Genomic DNA, 25,904 nt, shown 5'->3' on the forward strand with positions numbered 1-25,904 from the left:
GTGAAACGGGTTAATGATCCCAACATGGTTGGCTCATGGTACCGAATATATGCAACCAAGAATGCATCATGAATTTTCATGCTTCCCTTTTTTTTTGTTTTGCAGAGGAAAATGCAAGGATCATGCATGAGCGAACATGAAAACAAAAGGTATGCAGTTTGTAGAACAAAAAGTATGTTGAACGCATATGCATGATGATGCAATGACTCATGCAAAATGTGAGGCTGGAATATGATGACAGACAATTGCTGGAACGATATGTTCATTATGATGCCATGAAGAGATGTTTATGCGATGCATGATATGAATGCATGCTAGAGATAAAATGTGAGAGTGATTTGATTCACACTGATCTTTGGAGTAAAAACATGTGATAAACTCATTTCATTCAGAAAGTTTATAACTAGTCAAGATCTGAGTGACAATACAAACTTTCCTAGCGGTTTCCAATTATATGGGTCATTAAGTCTATCATATGCTGACAATAGCTGAGAAGTCTGTGGATCTCCTCGGGGGCGGAGTAGGTGTCCGCCATCGCTTTGGCCTTGGCTAGCAATCGGGGAAGTTCTTGACTCCCGTTCAAGGTAAGAGCGAATCGGTCCATCCACATTGTTGCCTCTTGATGTAATGAGTCAATAACCCTTCCTCTAGCCTCCTTTTCCGCGTACACTCGGGCATACTCGTCCGCCATTTTATGCTCGTGGGCCGTGGCTAGATTTAATTCTTCTTGGTACTTGCTGACGATAGCTAACATATTGGTCTCTGTCTCGCATAACCGCTGAGACAGGTTTCTTTTGGACTTTGAGAAAACCTTCAACTCATCTTTCAAGATCAGACTGTCTACTCCTGATTGGTCCCTTTCCTCTCTCTGGAGCTTAAGCTCGATGTTGCTACCCTACAGAGCCCCTCGTAACTTGTTCCGGCCGTGCTCTTCCCTACAAGCCTTCTTGGTCTCTTGTTCCAAGGCCTTGGTGGTAGCTATATTTACATCCCTCAGTTTGGCATTCTCCTTTCGGATCTTAAGATCCACTGATTTGAACCTTTCTTTGACTGTTTGAGCTTGCTCGAGTCCTGTCCTAAGGGCCTGCACCTCTTCGTCTTCCTCCGATGCCTCAACTTCTTCCCTTTTAGCGGTCCTCAGACTTGGGAGCCCATCCAAACCTTGCACGTGGGCTTTCAACCACTTACGGTAGCCACCAATGGGCCCATTGTTGCTGCCTCTGAGCTCTTTGTCCTTCTTTTGTACCACTTCCCATGCTTTGCAGACCTTCCAAAGTGTCTCCATGTTGGTCTCACTGAACCCTCGTGAAATGAAAGGTGCGAGCTCTTCCTCTAGTGGTGCCCCTCTCATAGGGTAGCCAAGTTGTCTTATAGTAAGAACGGGATTGTAACTGATGCAACCCCTTGTCCCCATCAAGGGAACATTCAGAAATCCTCTGCACGAGACAAGAACTCCGGTTCTTCCTTCTTTCCATTGAGAGAACCAGTTGACAGACGCTTCTTCTTTGTTTGATAAGAGTTGGTCCCAATTTGTGCCTCCTTTCTCTGTGCATGAACGGTGACCTTCTAACGGGCAAGCATGCCTTACCTCTTGGCAAAAAAAATGTGGAACCAACCATACATAAAGAGCGGGAGTACAACAAACAATCCTCGTACTGCTCTTCTCACATCTTCGGTCGAAGGTGTCATATAGGTCGGCTAGCATAGTGACAACCGAGTATTCCTTGTGGTTATGATAGGCGAGAAAAGCGTCGATCGCTGCCAGGTCCACCAACCCATCCACATTCGGAAAGAGGACTCCTCCAAAGATCAACAGTGCGAGAACGTCTATGAACGGGGCCCATTCGCTTCTACCTGCCAAGATTCTTGCTTTTGCCTCCAAACATTTTCTCGGTATCCCGACCACCCCATTTTCGACTTGCTTTTGGTGGTCTAATTCCTGCACCAAGATTTGGACTATTTTAGAAATTCTAGCTAATGAGGGATAGAACCCTGAGAAGAGGTATGGTTTCCTTCCCCCTAGAGGACATCCTAGGATTTCTTCGAATTCTTCCACCATGGGTGATAGCTGGAAGTCCCCAAAAGTGAAGCACCTCAACGGCCGATCATAATACTGGGCGAGGGAGGCAATGGACTCTGTGGAGACTTCTACCATGGCTAGGTCCCAGATTTTACCGTAAGCTCTGCGAAAAGCTTGCCGCTAGAGCTGACCCATCAACTGCCCTTGCTCTTTTAGGCTGGTGATTCCTAGGCTCTTAACCTTGACTTGATAGAACCTCTTTTTAAGTGAAGGCTTTTGACTTGATCCCATGTTTTACTAAAGTGAAACAAAATCTAGCGCGAATCAAAACTCCGACGTCTATCATGGGTGGAATGGATGAATGCATGAAGAAATGCATATGATACAGATGTAATTTATGAATACAGGGGCCCGAGAAATTGTCTCCTTCTTAGATACAACGTCTTGGGGTAGCAAAGTGCCCGACGTATGTATTTAAGAAGGTGGTACGGACCCTCCGTTGGTTTGACAAAGAGAGGGGACCAAAACAGAATACATGCATGATGCATATGCGAAAGGCGCAACACAGGAGTGTACAATATGACAATATTCACCAAATATAAGCAAAAGGGTACATGACACTTTATGCATGGCAGTGTGAAAAAATGGCACACAGCGTGTTTGCTCCGTGCCCCTATTCAAGGGACCTATATGGGAGAGAGCTAAAAAGGTTTTTAGTGATAATCCCCAAGGTGGTCATATCTCTCTTGATGGTCTCTAGAGGTATCATCCTCTTCGAAGAACATATTGCAGCAATAGGGACTACTAGCAACAATATGTTATCAAAGAGAAAAACTCTAGATGAGGGTTCACTGTAATCAAGCAAGTCGGAGACCTAGCATGATCACAGATTCACCTCCACTCCTTATGTTCCCACGAACCCGGGAATAGGGCCCTTTTTCAACTCACTGTGTGTGCAAATAGTGTTGGTGTTTGTGTGTATCAAATGAATAAATATTTACCTCATGCATACATTTTAAAATGCACTAAAAGCATCAAAGAGTTATATACACAAGAACATAAGGAAAATAAAGGGAAATCAACAAAGGAGGATGTCATGATAAAACATTGCACAAGATTAATGGCCTAACTCTAAAAAAATAGTCCCCAGTGGAATTGCCAACTGTCGCAACCTACCCTTCGGCGGGAGGGCGACGCGTGACTCGCGGGTGCATGTTCCAAAAAAGGAATACGTGCGGAGTCACCACCAACGTTTATTTGAGGAAAACGTCAGAAAAACCGGAAAAAGACGTGGTCTACGAACTTTAAATGAAAGATTCGGAAGTTGTATTTATGCACGGAGAAGGTATTAGCACCCCACACGTCTGTCACAAGGGACGGCAACCTTTAATCAAATGTGCAAATGTGACTTCAATATTTATGTTCCCTTTTACGTCTTTATTTCTTTTTGTACTTTATATATATATATATATATATATATATATATATATATATATATATATTATCTTTTTGCGGTCAACGAGGGTGTTTCCCTTGCTCCTACGTATTCCTTAATTGCGATAAGGAAATCAGACCTACGTAGTTCTTTGTGAACAAAGTGTTTGGTTAAGTTGCTTTTATCCTTTTTGTAAGATATGTTTTTATTGAATGAAAGGTCATTTAAGGCGTTCGACCATTAAACAAACTTTCGTTTCTTTTGAAAAGAGAGAAGACATTAAGGCATTGGACCATTAATGATCTCTTTATTTTTTGAAAGAGGTAATAAAGTTACATGTTGATTTTAGGCCTTTAGAAATCTACACTTAACCAATAAAAGCGGAAAAGACCATTTCAAGGCGTTGGACCTTTGAAAAATGGCTTTTTTAGGTGATGACAAAAGTTTGGTTTATGAATTGATTTTAGCCTTAGTTTCACTTTGGTTATTAGTCGATTCGATTAAGAAAGAAAAATCCCAAAGGGAAATGTCCGATTGATTACTTTGATTTATTTTACTAAAAGATATTTTTTATTATTATTATATTATTTTACCCTTTTTTGGTTTCCAACGTGGTTACGGCATGACCGAACGGTCGGATTTCATTTTAACAGAAATTAACAGATATTATAATTCAAATGATCGGTGGAAATTTATTTTATTTTTTGATTAGGCGAGAAAATGACTTAAATAAATGACTAAAGCACGTCAAAAGGGGGTATAGAAAGTAAATGAAACGAAAATAAAAGCACGTGAAAGCAAATGAGGACCACTAAAGGTACATAGAATGAATTGAAAAGTTCAATTTCGGGAACTTACCGGTTGAAGACCGAAGAACGACAAAGAACGAATGAAGAACGTCGAAGAACGGTCGAAAATCTTCGCGAAATCACCCACAGAAACGTTACGGAAGTGCCTCGACTTGGATTTTCTTCACGGAAACAATTTTTTTCACTAATTTCAAGTGATTCTCGAATTACCAGGAGGGCTGAACATTTTTTCCTTTCACTTCTCCCCCTATTTATAGGAAAATGGGGGAGAAGCTTGCCACCCAGCTTTTGGAAGTATTTTCAGGAAGGCCCAAGTGGGCCTGGTTGCTATTTGCACCCCCATTTTTTACTAAATACACCCCTTGCTTTTTTTGATGATTCTTTTTCCGTAACGTTATGAAACTTTACGAATTTTGTAACGATGCTTGTTTTCTTTCCGTAATGTTACGAAACCTTATGGACTACGTAATCAAACCCTTTTTGGTTTTTGGGATGTCACAGAACTTTACGGATTGCGCACTAACACTTCCTTTTAATTTTCGGCATGTCACGGAACTTCACGAATTGCCTAACGATAGGTGCCAAGTACCTCGAAATGGTCAAACGAGGGTCGCATCCCAACAACGGATGGTCCCCAGATGAAATTAGGGTATGACAGTATGCTTCCGCTCACGAAGAAGCCGGCCTCCAATCTCCTCAACGTCCTCTTGTCGTTGTCGGAATCCTCCGGTGGGTACTCTTTGCTTTCAACGTATCGCTTGATATTGAAATACCAAGGCTTACTGTCCCGCTCTTCTTCCACTAGACAACAATGTGTAGGTCTGCCATGACACCTGAACTCAATGTACAGTAGGTCTCTGTGCGGTGTCAGCTAGAACATGGACGCTAAAGTGGCAAGCGCATTCGCCATTTGATTTTCCTCTCAGGGAACGTGATGGAAGGAGATCTCATCAAAGAAACCAGCCAATTCCTTGATATAGGCCTGGTAGGGTATCAGCTTGTGGTCTCTAGTTTCCCATTCCCCTCTCAGTCGGTGAATCACCAGCGCTGAGTCTTCGTACACCTTGAGTAGCTTGACATTGAAGTCAATTGCTGCCTAGACGCCCAGAGCGCATGCTTCATATTCAGCCATGTTATTGGTGCAGTCGAACCCCAGCCTGGCTGTGAAAGGTATACATTAATTGTCCAGAGAGACCAATGTTGCCCCAACGCCATGGCCTAGAACATTTGACGCTCCATCAAACCACATGGTCCACTTGTCCCTGTCCTCGTCTAGTTTTTTTCTCAAACAAGGCCATGATGTCCTCATTCGGGAACTCAGGATGCATGGGTTGATAGTCGTTGAGAGGCTACTGAGCCAAATAATCCGCCAAGGCGCTTCCCTTTATCACCTTTTGGGTGACATAGACTATATTGAACTCGAATAACAAAACCTGCCACCGGGCGATCCGCCTTGTCAGAGCAGGCTTCTCAAAGATGTACTTGGCCGGGTCCATTTTGGATATCAGCTAGGTGGTATGGCTCAGCATGTACTGTCTTACATGGTGGGATGCCCAGACTAAAGTGCAACACGTTCTTTCCAGCAGGGAGTAATTCAGCTCACAGGCCGTGAACTTCTTACTTAAGTAGTAGACGGCGTGCTCTCTTTTCCCGAACTCGTCATGTTGCCCCAGCATACACCCCATTGACTCGTCCAAAATCGTCATATACAAGATGAGAGGTCTTCTAGGCACCGGAGGCATAAGCACAGGAGGGTTCATGAGGCACTGTTTGATCCTTCCAAACGCCTCTTGACAGTCCTCGTTCCAGTGGATGGATTGGTTCTTGTGTAAGATCGTGAACAACGGCTCACAGATAGCGGTGAGCTGTGATATGAATCTGGAAATGTAGTTTAAACTCCCCAGGAAACCGCAGACCTGCTTCTCGGTACGTGGTTCTGGCACTTCAAGGATGGCTTTCACCTTTTCGGGGTCCACCTCTATCCCTTTCTAGCTTACGATGAAACCCAGTAACTTCCCTGACTTGACCCCGAAGGTGCACTTAGCGGGGTTTAACCTCAATCAATACTTCCTAAGCCTTTCAAACAACTTCCGCAAGTTGACAAGGTGTTCCTCCTCGGTTTTAGACTTGGCGATCATGTCATCTACATAGACCTCGATTTCTCGGTGCATCATGTCGTGGAACAAAGCCACCATAGCCCATTGATAGGTTGCCCCAGCGTTCTTGAGCCCAAAGGACATCACTTTATAGCAGAACGTCCCCCACAGGGTGATGAAGGTGGTCTTTTCCATATCCTCTGGTACCATCTTTATCTGATTGTAGCCGGAGAACCCGTCCATGAAGGAAAACAGAGTGAAATTGGCCATATTATCCATGAGGATATCGATGTGCGGCAGAGGGAAATTGTCTTTGGGACTGGCTCGATTTAGGTCCCGATAATCCACGCACATTCGTACCTTCCCATCCTTCTTAGGGACCGGTACAATGTTGACAACCCATTCCGGGTACCGAGCGACAGCCAGAAACCCATACTTCATGATTGACTAGTGAGAACCTTCTAGTGCAATCCTCCATCCTCGCCTTTTTTTCGAAGCCCCATGAATTGTGTTTTTGTTCATGCATCATCCACCAAAGAGTTTGGAGCCATGCTTCATGATTGACTAGTGAGGACCCTCTAGTGCAATCCTCTATTCTTGCCTTTTTTTCGTAGCCCCATGAATTGCGTTTTCGTTCATGCATCCTCCACCCAAAGAGTTTGGAGCTATGCTTCCTGATTGACTAGTGAGGACCCTCTAGTGCAATCCTCCATTCTCGCCTTTTTATCGGAGCCCCATGAATTGCGTTTTCATTCATGCATCCTCCACCCAAAGAGTTTGGAGCTATGCTTCATGGTTGACTAGTGAAGACCCTCTAGTGCAATCCTTCATTCTCGCCTTTTTTTCGGAGCCCCATGAATTGCGTTTTCATTCATGCATCCTCCACCCAATGAGTTTGGAGCTATGCTTCATGATTGACTAGTGAGGACCCTCTAGTGCAATCCTCCATCCTCGCCTTCTTTTCGGAGCCCCATGAATTACGTTTTCGTTCATGCATCCTCCACCAAAGAGTTTGGAGCCATGCTTCATGATTGACTAGTGAGGACCCTCTAGTGCAATCCTCCATTCTCGCCTTTTTTTCGGAGCCCCATGAATTGCGTTTTCGTTCATGCATCCTCCACCCAAAGAGTTTGGAGCTATGCTTCATGATTGACTAGTGAGGACCCTCTAGTGCAATCCTCCATTCTCGCCTTTTTTTCGGAGCCCCATGAATTGCGATTTCTTTCATGCATCCTCCACCCAAAGAGTTTGGAGCTATGCTTCATGATTGACTAGTGAGGACCCTCTAGTGCAATCCTCCATTCTCGCCTTTTTTTCGGAGCCCCATGAATTGCATTTTCATTCATGCATCCTCCACCCAAAGAATTTGGAGCTATGCTTCATGATTGACTAGTGAGGATCCTCTAGTACAATCCTCCATTCTCGCCTTTTTTTTCGGAGCCCCATGAATTGCATGTTCGTTCATGCGTCCTCCGCCCAAAGTGTTTGGAGCCATACTTCATGATTGACTAGTGAGGACCCTCTAGTGCAATCCTCCATTCTCCAGGGTTTTTCATCGTCAAGTGCGGATCCTCTTGACCGGGAAATGTGATCTTTGTTATTTTCCCGATTGATTCCTTTGCCAAACGTGTATATGTATATTATGATATTGTTGTTTTTGTTGTTGTTTGTATTTTGTTTTGTGTTGTGCAGAAAAAGAAGGAGTAGAGACGAGAGTCGTCATAGACTAGTCACGGAAAGGGCAAGACGGACGAAATCAGTGTCTTATCTTTGTTTTCCTCTTATCTCCGATAAAAGGTAAGTAAAGAGGGGCAACTGTCATACCCTAATTTCGTCCCGGGATTATTACTTGATAATATGCAACCTTTGATCAGCCGCTTTGAGATACTTGGCATCCTTTGTTTCACAATATGTGAAGTCCCGAGACATGCCGGAAATCAAAAGGAAGCAGGCTTACGCGATCCGTGAAATTCCGTAATGTGGCGGAAACCAAAAGGAGGTGTTGTTACGCAATCCGTGAGTTTCCGTAACTTCTTCGAAAGCTAAAAAAGAGTAAATACATGATCCGTAAAGATCCGTAACCTTACGGAAAGAAAATAAGTATCATTACGAAATTCGTAAAGTTTCGTAACGTTACGGAAAAAGAATCACCAAAAAAGTTAAAGGGGGGTGAACTTATCAAGATAGGGTGTAAATAGCAATTCAAATCTAGGCCCTTCCGAAACATTTTGGAAGTTAGGTTGCTTAAGGAGGAAGCAACTGGGCGGCAAGCTCCTCCACGTTTTTGAAAAATGGTTTCCGGGGCTTTCACGGCTTCCGTAATACTTCCGTAAAATTTCCGAAAACCTTGGGTAAGCATATTCCACTTAACATTGGTGAAAGGGAAGAGAAAAAAGATGAAAGTTAAGTCATATATGCTTCCCTAAGGCTTCCGGAACTTTTTCGTAAATTACGAAAGAAGGTGGGGTGAACTTATCAAGATAGGGGTGTAAATAGCAATTCGAGTCTAGGCCCTTCTGGAACATTTTGGAAGTTGGGTTGCTTAAGGAGGAAGCAATTGGGCGGCAAGCTCCTCTACATTTTTGAAAAATGGTTTCCGAGGCTTTCGTGGCTTCCGTAATGCTTCCGTAAAATTTCTGAAAACCTTGGGTAAGCATATTCGACTTAACATTGGTGAAAGGGAAGGAAAAAAAAAGATGAAAATCAAATTCGAAACACTTCCATAAGGCTTCCGTAACTTTTCCGTAAAATATGAAAAGGGGGGTGAACTTAGTAATTTGGGTGCGCTTAGAAATCTTCTTATTAAGTCTATGGGCGGCAAGCACGTCCCTTTTTTCCTATAAATAGGGGAGGGGGGAGCTATTTCAAAATGTTCAAGACCCCTTTGGCTATGCATTTCGGCTATTGTGGGCAAAAAACACGTTTTCGTGAAGAAAAATCGAGTCGAAGTGCTTCCGTAACGCTTCCGTAAGCGATTCTGTGGAAATTCTTCATCGTTCTTCGTCGTTCTTCACCGTTCTTCATCCATTCTTCGTTCGTTCTTCATTCTTCAACGGGTAAGTTTTCGAATCCGAGACTTTCAATTCATTTCTTGTTTTGTGTACTTTCACTTTAATTTTGTTTACTTTCAGTTTTCTTTTCTTCCGTTTTTAACGTGCTTTAACCGTTTATTTAAGTCGTTTTCTCACCTAATAAATGATAAAATGAATTTCAACCGATCATTTGTGTTGTAATCTCGTTTAATCACTGTTAAAACAAAATCTAACCGATCGTTCACGTTGTAACCACGGTTAAACCAAAAAGAGGTAAAATAATATTATAATAATAAAAAAATATCTTTTAGTAAAATAAACCAAAAAAAATCAATCGGACGTTTTCTCTTTGGGATTTCTCATTCTTAATTGAATTGACTAATAACTAAAGTGAAACTAAGGCTAAAATCAATTCGCCAAGTCAAGCTCGTCCACAAAAAATCACTAAAAAAAAGGGATTTGAAAGTTTATTATCTCAGTCTTTCTTACCAAGTTAATGGATCATTTTTAAGGTCCAACACCTTTAAATGATCACCTTTCAAGTAAAAAGAAATCGTGTGATTCACTCTTAAGAAAGAACTACGTAGGTCTGATTTCCTCTTCGATGGAGGGTACGTAGGAGCAAGAGCCCCGCTTTTGTCGACCTCAAAAAATAAAAAGAACTAAAAGTTAAGATAACACAATTTCCACAATTCTGAAAAACAGGCTGTTGTCCTTTGAGACAAACGTAAGAGGTGCTAATACCTTCCTCAAACGTAAATACAACTCCCGAACTTAGAATTTTCATTTCGACCAGTTTCCTTCGGTTTTTCCGACGTTTCCCACAAATAAACGTTGGTGGCGACTCCGCGCATCTTTCCTCCTTTGGAAAGCGCACCCGTGAGCCACGCCTTCACTCGTCCGCAAAAGGGCACATTGCGACAGTTATCAATAGAAAAACTCTAGATGAGGATTCACTGTTATCAAGCAAGTCGGAGACCTAGCATGACCACAGATTCACCTCCACTCCTTATGTTCCCATGGACCCGGGTATAGGGCCCCTTTTCAACTCAACGTGTGTACAAATAGTGTTGGTGTTTGTGTGCATCAAATGAATAAATATCTATCTCATGCATACCTTAAAAACACACTAAAAGCATCAAAGAGTTATATATACAAGAACATAAAGAAAAAATAAAGAAAAAATGAACAAAGAAGAAGTCATGGTAAGGAATGCACACTGATTGATTGGTCTAACTTTCTAAAAACAGTCCCCAGTGGAGTCGCCAACCGTCGCAACCTACCCTTCGGCAGGAGGGCGTCGCGAGGCTCACCAGTGCGTCTTCCAATAAAAGAAAATACGCGGAGTCGCCACCAACGCTTATTTGAGGAAAACGTCAAAAAAACGGAAAGGTGTGGTCTACAAACTTTAAGTGTGAAAGGTTCGGGAGTTGTATTTACGCACGGGGAAGGTATTAGCACCCCACGCGTCCGTCACAAGGGACAGCAGCCTTTAATCAAGTGTGCAAATGTGACTTCAATTTGTTTTATTTTCCCATTTACATTTTTATGTATTTTTATGCCTTTTGTATTTTTTATCTTTTTGAGGTCGACAAGGGTGTTTCCCTTGCTCCTATGTATTCCTCAATTGTGATAAGAAAATCAGACCTACGTAGTTCTTTGAGAACTGAACGTTGGTTAAGTTGTTTTTATCTCTTTTTGCAAGATATATTGTGACCAAACAAAAAAGTCGTTTAAGGCGTTGGACCATTTAAACGATCTTTTGAAAGAAGAGAAACATTAAGGCATTGGGCCATTAATGATCTCTTGGTTTTTGAAAGTAGTGACAAAGTTACATGTTGACTTTAGGCTTTCGAAAGTTCACGTTAACCAATAAAAAAGCAAAGAGGACCGTTTAAGGCGTTGGACCTTAAAACGGTTTTTAAGTTATTTTTATGGACAAAAGCTTGATTTGTGAGTTGATTTTAGCCTTAGTTTCACTTTGGTTATTAGTCAATTCAATTAAGAAAAATCCCAAAGAAAAGTATCCGATTGATTTTTTTTATTATTTTATTCAAAGATATTTGATTATTATATTATTATTTTGCCTCTTGGTTTTAAACGTGGTTACGGTGTGAAAGATCGGTTGGATTTTATTTTAACAGAGATTAAACGATATTACAACTCAAATGATCGGTGGAAATTCATTTTATTATTTGATTAGGCGAGAAAACGACTTAAATAAATGGTTAAAGCACATCAAAAGGGGGTACGGAAAACAAACGAAATGAAAATAAAAGCACGAGAAACAAGTGGGGACCACTAGGGGCACATAGAATGAATTGAAAGGTTCGATTTCGGAAACTTACCGGTTGAAGACCGAAGAACGACGAAGAAGGAACGAAGAACGATGAAGAACGGTGAAGAATCTTCACGAAAAAACTCACGGAAACGTCTCGGAAGCGTTACGGAAGCGCCTCGACGTGGATTTTCTTCACAGAAACAATTTTTCTCACTAATTTCAAGAGAATCCTAAATACCAAAAGGGTTGAACAAAATTACTCTGCCCTTTTTCCCCTATTTATAGGGGAAAAGAGGGAGGTGGTTGCCGCCCAGCTCGCCCAGGCGAGGACGAGCTGGGTTGCTTCCACCAGAAGGCACCACCTTCTGTTGGAACACCCTGGAAGGCCCAAGTGGGTCTGATTGCTATTTGCACACCCTTTTTTATGAAATACACCCCCTTTTACTTTTTTGCTGATTCTTTTTCCGTAACGTTACGAAACTTTACGGATTACGTAACGACATTTATTTTCTTTTCGGAATGTCGTGAAACCTTACGGATTACGCAACAATGCCTTTTTTGACCTCTGGAATGTTGCGGAACTTTACGGATTGCACGATAATGCTCCCTTTCGACTTCTGGCATGCCGCAGAACTTCACAGATTACCTAACAATGGGTGTTAAGTACCTCGAAGCGGTCAAGCAAAGGTTGCAGGTCATCAAACAATGGTCCCTGAACGAATTTAGGGTATGACAACAACCAATGTTTGAGCAGCCTTGGACGAACATTAGGGTTCTACAAATTTCCTAAACAAGAGCTCCACTGCCAAGGCGAATCGATCTGTTGATAGAGGAGCCTCAGCATACTGTGGAGGTTCCATATTGTAGAAGCAAGCATCATGATGATGAATCATGCAATTTTGATGATGCCAAAAGCCCAAGTGATTGATTCAAGATTGATTCAAGACTTCAAGATCAAGCATCAAGAATCCAATCCAAGATTCAAGATTCAAGAGAAGAAATCAAGAAGCAACAAGTTAAGACTTCATATAGGATAAGTATTAAAAGAATTTTTCAAAAACCAAATAGCACAGTTTTGTTTTACAAAAGAATTTTCTCAAATTTTCTAAGTTACCAGAGTGATTACTATCTAGTAATCGATTACCAGTTAGCAGTAATCGATTACCAGTGACCAAATTGATTTTCAAAATGTTTTTCAAATGATTTGTAATGTTCCAAAATGATTTTCAAATAGTGTAATCGATTACACTATATTAGTAATCGATTACAAGTGAATCTAAACATTGGAATTCAAAATCCAATTGTGAAGAGTCACAACTTTTTATAAAATACATTGTGTAATCCATTACACCATTGTGGTAATCGATTACGAGTGAGTGGTTTTGAAGAAAAAGTTAATAGTTATAACTCTTAACATGATTTTCTCAAAATTTATAACTCTTCCAATGGTTTTTTAACCAGATATGAAGAGTCTATAAAAGCAAGACCTTGGCACACATTTTACAACAATCCAAAAGAAGAATCCAAAAACACATATCTCTTTCAAATCTTTTCTGACCATTGCCCATTGTTTTTCTTTGCAAAGACTCTTGCCAAAAAGCTTTCTAAACTTCGGTTTCAAAACTTTGTTTTTTCTGCAAGTGGAAATTCTGCAGAAAAACAAAAGTGTGCTATCTTTTCTTCCTTCTCCCTCTTGCAAAAATATTTCAAAGGACTAACCACTTGAGAATTCTTTTGATTCTTCCTTCTCCCTTTTGCCAAAAGATTCAAAGGACTAACCGCCTGAGAATTCTTTTGATTCTTCCTCTTCCCTTTGAATAAAAGATTTCAAAGGACTAACCACCAAAGATATCTTTTGTTTCCCCTTACAAAGATTCAAGGGACTAACCGCCTAAGAATTCTTTGTCTTAACACATTGGAGCGTACATCCTTTGTTGTACAAGTAGAGCTTACATCTACTTGGGTTGTAATATTGAGAAAAAGAGAGGGTACATCTCTTGTGGATCAATTCAAGTGGAGCGTACATCCACTTGGTTGTTCAAAGAGAACAAGGGAGGGTACATCCCTTGTGGATCTTTGCTTGTAAAGGATTTTACAAGGTTAAAGGAAATCTCAAGAACCGGTGGTTGCTTGGGGACTGGACGTAGGCACGAGTTGTGACCGAATCAGTATAAATTTTGTGTTTGCTTTCTTCTTCCCTACACTCTTTACTTTTCCGTTGTGTACTTTTTATTTCCGCTTTAATTTTGTCTAAGTTATTGTTTATGTTCTTTACTTTCTCATAACTTAGTAGTAAAGCCTAATTGAATCTAGAAACATTAAGAAGGATAAATTTTTAATTAGTCAAGACACGTTCTGCAACTCACTTTGAAACGCTGGTAATTTCATTATATATATATATATATATATATATATATATATATATATATATATATATATATGTGTATATATATGTATGTATGTATGTATGTATGTATATATGTATACCTCATTGATTTTCAATTCAATGTAATTAATTAAATGTTTTACAATTTTAACCTTTTAAATTTATGTAGTCAAAGGAGTTTCAAAGACCACCAACTTGGGAGGTGATGGAGAAAACTAAGAAATTGAAGTTCGAAGAATGGGTCAATGACAAGTCCCGTGAATTTGCTGTAAGTTGTTTTTTCTAATCCTATCACTTTATTTGATATTTAGTGGCTAATATTATAAATGAACTCTTACCTTTGGTTAATATCTCTTGAACCTATTTACACATCTTGATTTGCTTTTCTTTAGCTAGTGTTAAATGTTTGTGATTGGCTAGTATAAACTTTGAAGCCTACTATAGTAGATTAAAGTCAATTTTTTCCTATATTAGTGGTGATTTTCTTGAATATTAATCCTTATATGTCTACACAATTAACAATTTATCTTCATACCTCACTTTATATTGAAGGAGAAATATCAACATCGTCGAGATGAAATCTTATAACATTCGACAGAGGAAGGCATATCTACACAGGATTCGCTTAATACTACTACTTCTGTTAATGATAATGAAATATATTTGAATGTTGTTGGAGGTCCAAATTACAAGGGGAAAGTGTACGGGTTAGGTACTTTGAGCAAAAGGTTTAGTTGCTCAAAATCAGTTCCATCTACTTCTATTGCTCTTGTGGAAGACCAAATAGAGGAAATGCGTGAGACAATTAATAAATTGAATGCTAAGCTTTTGGCAAAGACAAATAAGGAGAAGATACTTGAGGATAAGATGTTGCAGCCGATGGAGAATCATGACCACCAAAGTCAGGAGATGCAACAACAAATGCAAGAACAAAATGAGCAAATTCACCAACACAATGAGCAAATGCAGTGTATACTACAACACTTGCATATTGAGTCTATCATGCCAGCTCCTAATCTATTGCCTACCATAGCAGATGGAACTAAGCGTCATGTTAATGATACTCAGGTTGATCGTCCTCATAACATGAAAAATGATCATTGACTCTTGGTTATTGTTTATTTTAGTTTGATTATGTCACGTTAGTTATGAATTTGAACTTTATTAAACTTTTACATTGTATTTGATTTAACTTTGAAAACTTTGAATTTTCACTTTATCAATCTTTAAAATAAAACTTTGTTATTAGATATATTTACTCATTATGAATGTCCACTTTTATTTATAAGTTTGATTATACAATTTAACTTTTTTCTCTTGAAATTAATTTTTTTTATAATAAAATAAATTTCAGAATAAAATAATTTACCACTGCATATAATTATGATGTAAATCCATGGGTTATACTATTAAAAACTTAAAGAGAAGTAATAATATATATTGCATATATAATTTTTAGTATAACATTATTGGGTGAGTTTAACATACATTATTTTAAAACTACTTTAAAATATTTTAATAATTTCACATAAAATATATTCTGATAAAAATGAAATATTTAATGTAAAAAGGGATAAAAATAGATTTCAAATAAATTAGTCAAGATATGAAATAGAAGAACAAAAAGTAAAGTAATTATTGAAATACATCCAATTAAAAATTTACACATCATTTAAAATAATAATAAAATTCAGTCAATAATAATAAAAAAAAATCTCTCTCTCCCTCCAATTTATCCCGTTCCTCTCGGCCTGTTCAGTTTGCACCCCCACATCCAATTCCAACACCAACGACGGATTGAAATTGTTTATATGATATTTTTGTTTTTTAATTTTAATGACTTGTAAATTTTTAATTAAATGTGGATGTGTTAGGTATGTCCATCTAAGAATTACCCCATGAAGTAACGTCTAAAAATAAGCTAAGAAATACGAAAATAAACTCATGTATCAAACAAATATATTTTCGTCCAATCAAAATAGAACATAAAACCATGAATTCTGCAACAAAAATTTAAAGAGAAATTAATACTAGTAATATATATTCTAAATATAAATTGTTAAATATTGAGTGGGTTTCAGGTAAATGATTATTGAAAGAACGTGTTAAGTATTTAATAAATTCGCATAAAGTTTATTCAAATAAAAAATAAAAATATTTTTTTAATAAAAGGTTTATTCTAGAAGTTTATAAAATTGTTTTTCTAACAAAAAATTCCAAGTTTAAAAGTCATGTATGAATATCTAAAACCGTGTTCCATTTGAAAACCTAAAATAACAGACTTTGATGTGACTCAAAACTAATTAATTGATTGTCGATCTAGGTCGGGTCACTGCAAAACATATTTCGTTGGCCGTAAACTGAGTGAAGCCAAATTCTTGGTTGTTGGAACAAATTCTGACAACGACATTAAAGGGTGAGATAATAAGCATTAAAGAAAGATATGGAAGTAACCTAAACTTGTATTGGAGATGCGTGACAAACACGATGATACTGTTATTTTCATATAACTTTATTTTTATTTTACAGTTAAATAATTTTAGGTAATTATAGTTTTTAAACTTAAAAATTGATTTTATATTTTATTATTTATACTTAAATATATGATACTTTTTTAGAATAGACCACTTATATCTTCCATAGATAATCCGGTCCAAATATGATCAATCTTTATGACAAAATTTTCTCTCTGAGTATTTATTAAGTAATACTAAATAGTATAATAATCAAAATTAAAAATATATAATGAAAAATTAATAAAAATTCAATAATAATTAAAATAAATATTTGAGATCTTATTAATCATATTCAATTATGTTAATGTCAAGAATTAAGAGGTTAAGTGTGATAATTTTTTCTTAATAAATAGGAGATGAATGAATAATTTTATTAAAATATAAAGGATAAAAATAAAAAAAATCAAGTAGGAATTGTAAGTGCGGACACAAATAAGTTTATCAAATATTTTATTAAATAACCAAGTATGAATTTAATTTTGTTTTCCTATACCAAAAAAAATCCTTATTGTGATCAATTAATTGATGTTATAAGTAAGATGAAATGATCAGTTAAACACTTATATCTTCTTTTTTTTTTTTCAACTAAGTAAAGGAAACAAGCACTTAAAACTCACAACTCACTCCTACAATAGAGAAAGAGAATAGAAATAATCTAGCCTTAGCCTTTCTTGAGGGGTGTGAATCATTGGAGCAAAATAGGCTTTATATAGACAAGGTAAGAGACCCTTTTAAAATTCAGAAATGTTACTTTTCTAGTATAGGTTTTGGGATATAAGATAAGGTGCTAACAATGCAACTAGGGGTGCTCTACGTTGAGTAGGTCAGAAATGTTACTCTTCTAGTAAAGGTTTTGGGATATAAGATAAGGTGCTAATGGGGCAACTAAGTGTGCTCTATGTTGAGTCAGTCAACCCCTGACACACCGTTTAGATAATGGACTTGACCCATTGGACTCATCCTAATAGAGACGGGAGGATACACACCCCCCTAGGCTTGAGTGTGATTAGGGATGACAAAGTGTACCCGAATCCTATGGGTACTAGCAAAAATATCCGTAAATGAGTAAGATAAATACCCACTTATTGAGGATGGGTTTGGGGCAGTTATTTATCCGCAAAAATTTAATGGGGATGGGTATGAGTACTATAGTACCCATCGTGCCCTGCACCTATTATATATATTAGTTTAATTAAAATATCTTATATATGTTACTAATTATTAATTTAATGATAATTGATAGGAAACTTAAGCTTTTGTTGATGCTCATATAAATTTGTCTTGTCTTTATGCGAATTATGAATCAATACATTTGCAAAGCATTGTAAATTGAGTGAGATTTAATTTTGGAACTAGTTGTTCTCATGGTAGTGCACAAAAAATATCATGTAAATTTGCTCGTGATAATACATTTTTTTTATTGCTTTAAATTTAAAATCAAGATAAACAATATTTCATTTGGTATTTTTTTTCTTTATTTTGTTATTAGTGACTGAATGCATAGTTAAAAATTAATTTTAATCAATTAGTTATCATAACTTTTTGTTTTTGTGACGTTTGTTGAACCCCAATCACATTAGCGTGATCGAAATTTTAAAATGACATCTCTTTGATGTGGACCCCAAAAATACCATTTTAGCCCCTTTTAAAATTAGCGTGATCGAAATTGTAAAATGACATCTCTTTGATGAGAACAATAGAGGGTACATCTCTTGTGGATCAGTTCAAGTGAAGGGTACATCCACTTGGTTGTTCAAAGAGAACAAGGGAGGGTACATCCCTTGTGGATCTTTGCTTGTAAAGGTTTTTACAAGGTTGAAAAGAAATCTCAAGGACCGCAGGTTGCTTGGGGACTGGATGTAGGCACGGGTTGTTGCCGAACCAGTATAAAATTCTTATGTTTGTCTTCTTCTTCCCTACACTTTTTAATTTCCGCTGTGCACTTTTAATTATCGCTTTTACTTTTGGTTAAGTTTCAATTACTGTTCTTTACTTTCTTAACTTGGTAGTAAAAGCCTAATTAAATCTAGTAACATTAAGAAGGATAAATTTTAATTAGTCAAGGTACATTAATAATTAATTCAACCCCCCTTCTTAATTATTCCGAGGCCACTTGATCCAACACTGTTCGGTGAGTAATTAAGCACTCCTCGTTGTATGTCAAATTTTGATATCATATAGTTATCTAATATGAATTTCTTTTGCATTTCAGGATGTGCCGAGTACCATGGACTTATTTATGAAAGTTGCAAGATTCACTCATCTGAACTTGGAAGGGACGAAGTGTAGAATAGTTTATAATCATTATAGGAAGACTGCAAAAATTGGAAATGGATGGAGGACTTTTGCACAAACACAAAATTTGCTTCTTGGAACTCAAATTATATTTGAGTTTCCAGATGCAACTTCTAACTTTGTTTTATTCTGGCTTTGTTTGTAATTAAAGTACATTACTACTCTAATATATTATCAATTTGTAAATTTTTGTTTATAATATGTTATTTTGTTTAGAAATGTTTATAACTATCCTTGGTGCATAATATATTGATATACTTTGTTTATAACTTTTGGTGCATGACTGATTTTACGTGTTTTTATACAACTTTAAACAATAAGTTGTTATCTGAATTAATTAATTACTACAGGTTGCTAATTAAAAAAGTAAATACGATATTTAAAAATAAATCATAAAACAACATCAATTTTTAGGAAAACCAATGTTGTTGTTTATTGACAACATCTATTTTTTTGAAAAACCGATGTTGGTAAGAATACAACAACATTGGGTATTCAAAAACTAATGTTGTTTTTTGCTACAATAACATCGATTTTTAAACAACTGATGTTAATATTGATAAATTAACGTCGGTAGTTTCAACATCGATTAATAATCGCTGTTGAAAGTCCTTAATAACCGATGTTAAAAACCTATTTTCTAGTAGTGTATAACGTTGATACTTTTAATATTGGTAGTTTTAACATCAGTTAATAACTAATGTTGAAAGTCCTTAATAACCAATATTAAAAGCCTATTTTCTAATAGTGCTTGTGCAAAAAAATGGAAGAACAAAAGTGAAAAAAGGAAGAAGAATGAAGGACAATTGAGAGAAAAGGAGAGAAAAAAGAGAAAAGAGGAAGCTTGCACAATAAGTAACTAATTGTGTTGTTTACAAAATGAAGTAACTAACTAACTAAAACAACTAACACTAATATATAGAGTGACTACTCAAAAGGAATGGATGGGTCTTGATTAGGCTCATCTAATCTATCTAATTAAACTAATTATGCAACACAAAGCCTAAACTCAACCCAATTATTCAAGTGAAGAGGTTCTAACTTCCAAACTCAATTTGACCCTCGAAATGGTAGAATTGGCCAAAGCTTATTTCTGGCAAGATTGAAGAACTTTTTCTTATGTTTCCAAGTAATACTTACATGCTCCATTTGGAGTTCTGTAGTGTCCTATAGGCCCTACACAAAGTAGGTAGATCAAGTAAGCACAAAATTGGAAAATTAGCTACAATTTTCAATTAAGCTCAATCATTTTCCTAATACCAAAACTAAGTTAAGATGAGAAAATAAGGGTTAAAGAGATGTCAATTTAGCTAAGAAGAATAAAAAAATATTAAACTACAAATACTCAATCAGGGACCTTCTAAACTACCGACCTTTTGTTGTTTCACATTTCTTGCATATAATTTTTTCCCTTGGTTTGGGTTAGTGATGACTGCTTTGGGACTGAGTGTTTCCTTTTCTTTTGCATATGTATTGTTGTCATTTTATATGTATATGGTTACAATTATCTAGGTTCTCAATGTGCCTATGATGTAGCACCAGGAGGACTACTATTTGCTAGTGTATATTACCTTACAAGATTAGAATATGGTATAGATCAACCTGAAGAGGTCTGCATAAAAATATTTGTTGCAAGAAAAAATCCCAGAATTCCTTCTATTTTTTGGGTTTGGAAAAGTGTGGATTTTCAAGAAAAGGAATCTTATGATGTGTTGGGAATCTCTTATGATAATCATTCGTGTCAGACCTAGGTTTCAGATATTTTGTTGGCACTTAGTGTGTAATTTGGGACACATCCACACTTTGATATATATTTAGTTTCACACTCGTTATTTATTATAATGAATCATCATTTACACACACACACATACACATAACAACAGTTTAAGTTTATAACATTTCTCTTTCTCTTCATTCAAAAAAAGCATATGGTTTATAATTGGAATGCATATGTTTTTATAAAGTGATTTATATTTTCATCATGACTGTAGATGCAATTGGCTTTGATGTTTTGATGATGATCATGATGATGTGTTGCAATTGATGCAAATGGGCTTTTCAAGATTAAAAATTCAAGACAATACTTGAAGATTACAAGTCACAACATCAAGATGATCACTAGAATATTAGGAAGGGAATTCCTAATTGAATTAGCAAAGGTTTGGCCAAGTGATTTAAATTAAAAAGTGTTTCTCAAAGGTTTTACTCTCTGGTAATCGATTACCAGAGGATGTAATCGATTACCAGTGGCCAAATACGTTTTATAACAGCTACAAAAATTTGAATTCGAAATTTTAGACTGTGTAATCGATTACACAATTTTGGTAATCGATTACCAGCAGTTAGTAAACGTTTTTAATTCAAATTTTAAAGCTGTAATCGATTACACAATTACTGTAATCGATTACCAGACAGGATTTTCAGAAAAATAATTTCAAGAGTCACAACTTTTCAAAGGCTTTATTCATGACCACCAATGGTCTATATATATGTGACTTAAACACGAAATTGCTCAGAGAGATTTTCAGAACAACAAAGTGTTTATCCTCTCAAAGAGAAAATTCATTTTATCCTCTTAAGAATTCCTTGGCCAATTCAATTGCAATTCATTAAGGAATTATTTGAGTGCTCAATCTGTAAAATCCATCTCTTTCTAGAGAGATTTGTTCTTCTTCTTCTTCTCATTCTCTAAGGGATTAAGAGACTGTGAGTCTCTTGTTTTAAAGGATCTCTAAACACAAAGGAAGGATTGTCCTTGTGTGTTTAGAACTTGTAAAAGGAATTTACAAGATAGTGGAACTCTCAAGCGGGTTGCTTGGGGACTGGACGTAGGCACAAGGGTGTGGCCGAACCAGTATAAAACTGAGTTTGCATTTTCTCTTCCCTTAATCTCCTTTATTTATTATTGCTTTATATTCATATTCAAATTGTTTCATTTGAATTAATATTTAAGAAGATTGTCATTAAGGGAATTCATAACTTGAGTAAAAAGTGAAATAGATTTTTAATTAGGGGAAACAGTTTGGAATATCTTAATTCAACCCCCCCCCCTTCTTAAGATATCTGAGGCCACTTGTCTAACAAGTGGTATCAGAGCTTCATTCTTGTATAAAGTTTAGAAGCTTCAAGAAAAAGATGGCCTCAGCAAATTCCTTATTTCCGGAAGGGAATTCTATCAATAGACCTCTAATCTTTAATGGAGAGGGTTACCACTACTGGAAAACCCGAATGCAAATTTTTATCGAGGCAATAGATCTAAATATCTGGGAAGCCATAGAAATAGGGCCTTATATACCCACCACAGTAGAAAGAGTTTCAATAGATGGTAGTTCATCAAGTGAAAGCATAACCATAGAAAAACCTAGAGATAGATGGTCTGAAGAGGATAGAAAACGAGTACAATACAACTTAAAAGCCAAAAACACAATAACATCTGTCCTAGGAATGGATGAATATTTCAGGGTTTCAAATTGTAAGAGTGCTAAGGAAATGTGGGACACTCTTCGATTAACACATGAAGGAACTACAGATGTTAAAAGATCTAGGATAAATGCACTAACTCATGAGTATGAATTATTTAGAATGAATGCAAATGAAAATATTTAGAGTATGCAAAAGAGATTTACACATATAGTAAATCATCTAGCAGCCTTAGGCAAAGAATTTCAAAATGAGGATCTTATAAACAAGGTGTTAAGATGTTTAAGTAGCGAATGACAACCCAAAGTAACGGCCATTTCTGAATCAAGAGATTTGTCTAACATGTCTCTTGCCACTTTATTTGGTAAGTTGCAGGAACACGAGATGGAACTATTGAGATTGCACCAAAATGAAGAAAATGACAAGAAAAAGAAAGGAATTTCTCTTAAAGCATCATCCTCAATTCAAGAAGAAAGTGATCAGGATAATGATCCAGATGATGATGATGATGATCTAAGTCTCTTTGTAAAAAGATTCAACAAGTTTCTTAAAGTAAGAGGAAATCAGAGGCGACCAAATTTTAAATCAAAGAGAAGGACATAAAATTCATCCTCTATTCTAAAATGCTTTGAATGCAATCAACCTGGACATCTGAGGGTTGATTGTCCCATCTTCAAGAAAAAGATGGAAAAATCTGAAAAGAAAAATCATAGTGAAAAGAAACTGAAGAAAGCATACATCACATGGGATGAAAATGATTTGGAATCCTCTGAAGATTCTGAAAATGAAGAGATAAATCTCTGCCTTATGGCCAAAAGTTACGAAAGTGATGAAGAGGTAACATCTTCAAACAACTTATCTATTTCTTTTGATGAATTGCAAGATGCATTTGCTGATTTGCATAAAGAATCAATTAAACTTGCAAAATTAGTTTCATCATCAAAGAAAACAATTTCAAATTTAGAAAATGAAATTTCGAAATTAAACAAAGAATTAGATCTTCTTAGAAATGAAGTCTCAATCTCTAAAACAAATGAAAAAGTTAATATCTCCACTATTAATGACAAGAAAATAACAGATTCTTGTAGTTGTTGTGATAAATATGTAAAAGAAATTAAAGAGTTGAAAAATTCACTTGCAAAATTTTCATATAGTAGAAATAATTTAGATGTTATATTAAGTAAACAAAGATATGTGTCTAATAAAAATGGACTAGGGTATAAATCTGAAAAACAACAAAAGGTTCATAAAAACTTTTCCACTTCCACACAAAAATGTAATTCTAATTCTATCACTTGTTTTTACTGTGGAAGAAGAGGACATGGCATATCAACTTGCTACTTCAAGAAAAATTACAGTAACATTAAAATGATATGGGTCCCAAAAGGATCCTCAGTTTATACTAACATGCAAGGACCCAATAAAATTTGGGTACCTAAGTCAAAAACTTGATTATGCAGGTGTCTTTGAGAAAGAAGTGGTACATAGATAGCGGATGCTCAAAACATATGACTGGAGATGCATCAAATTTTACATATATATCTCCAAAGAAAAGCGGGCATGTAACATATGGTGACAACAACAAAGGTAGAATTCTTGGAGTGGGTAAAATAGGTACAAATTCTTCAAACTCCATTGAAAATGTTCTACTTGTTGAAGGCCTAAAGCACAGCCTGCTTAGCGTTAGTCAACTATGTGACAAAGGCTATCTAGTATCATTTGATTCTCAGAAATGTCTTATAGAACATAAGCATGACATTAATATAAAGCATGTAGGACATAGAGTCAATAATGTTTACATGATAGACTTAAGCATAAAACAAGAAAACAATCATTGCTTTCTTAGTAAAGATGATGATCCATGGTTATGGCATAAAAGAATTGCTCACATAAACATGGATCACTTAAATAAGTTAATTTCAAAAGATTTAGTAGTTGGTTTGCCTAAATTGAAATTTGAAAAATATAAACTATGCGATGCATGTCAAAAGGGCAAACAAACAAGAGTCTCATTCAAACCTAAAAATGTTGTTTCAACCACTCGACCATTACAGTTATTGCATATGGATCTATTTGGTCCATCTAGAACCATGAGTTTTGGAGGAAATTACTATGCTCTAGTTATAGTTGATGATTTCTCTAGATATACTTGGACACTATTTATTACACATAAAAGTGATTCATTCCAAGCATTTAGGAAACTTGCTAAAGTCATACAAAACAAGAAAAATCTCAAGATTGCATCCATTAGAAGTGATCATGGGGGTGAATTTGAAAATAAAGATTTTGAATTATTTTGTGATGAACATGGTATTGAACATAATTTTTCTGCACCAAGAACCCCTCAACAAAATGGAGTTGTTGAGAGGAAAAATAGGTCATTGGAAGAAATTGCAAGAACTTTATTAAATGATACTTCTCTTCCAAAGTATTTTTGGGCTGAAGCCGTCAATACTGCATGTTACATCATGAATAGGGCCTTGATAAGACCTATTTTAAAGAAAACCCCATATGAGTTATTTAATGGTAGAAAACCTAATATTTCTCATCTACATGTTTTTGGTTGCAAGTGCTTTGTACTTAATAATGGTAAAGATAATCTAGGAAAATTCAATGCAAAATCTGATGAAGGCATTTTTCTTGGATATTCATTACAAAGCAAAGCATATAGAATATATAATAAGAGAACTATGAATATAGAGGAATCCATTCATGTTACCTTTGATGAATCTAATGCTATATTGTCAAGAAAGAATATGCTAGATGACATTGCAGATTCTTTAGAACATATGAACATTCATGAACAAGATTCCAAAGGAAATGACAAAGGAAACAATGAAGATCCTCCAGAAGAAGTCAAATCCAATGATGCACTCCCAAGAGAATGGAAAACTTCAAGAGATCATCCCCTCGACAACATTATTGGTGATATCTCAAAAGGGGTAACAACTAGACACTCTCTTAAAGATTTATGCAATAATATGGCTTTTGTATCCATGATTGAACCTAAAAATATAAAAGAAGCCACAATAGATGATAATTGGATCATTGCCATGCAAGAAGAATTAAACCAATTTGAAAGAAATAATGTGTGGAAATTAGTAGAAAAACCTGAAAATTATCCTATCATAGGAACAAAATGGGTTTTTAGAAATAAATTAGATGAACATGGTATAATTATTAGAAATAAAGCCAAGTTAGTAGCAAAAGGGTATAATCAAGAAGAAGGAATAGACTATGAAGAAACATATGCTCCTGTTGCAAGATTAGAAGCCATTAGAATGCTATTGGCATATGCATCCATAATGAATTTTAAACTTTATCAAATGGATGTTAAGAGTGCCTTTCTAAATGGCTTAATTCAAGAAGAGGTATATGTTGAACAACCCCCTGGTTTTGAAATTCCTGATAAACCAAACCATGTTTATAAATTACAAAAGGCTCTTTATGGTTTGAAACAAGCCCCTAGGGCATGGTATGAACGATTAAGCAATTTTCTTCTAGAAAAAGATTTCTCCAGAGGTAAAGTGGATACCACATTGTTCATAAATAGAAAGCATAATGATATTTTGATGGTTCAAATATATGTTGATGATATAATTTTTGGATCCACT

Source organism: Glycine soja, chromosome 16 (genome assembly GCF_004193775.1).
Source record: "Glycine soja cultivar W05 chromosome 16, ASM419377v2, whole genome shotgun sequence".
Lineage (NCBI taxonomy): Eukaryota > Viridiplantae > Streptophyta > Magnoliopsida > Fabales > Fabaceae > Glycine > Glycine soja.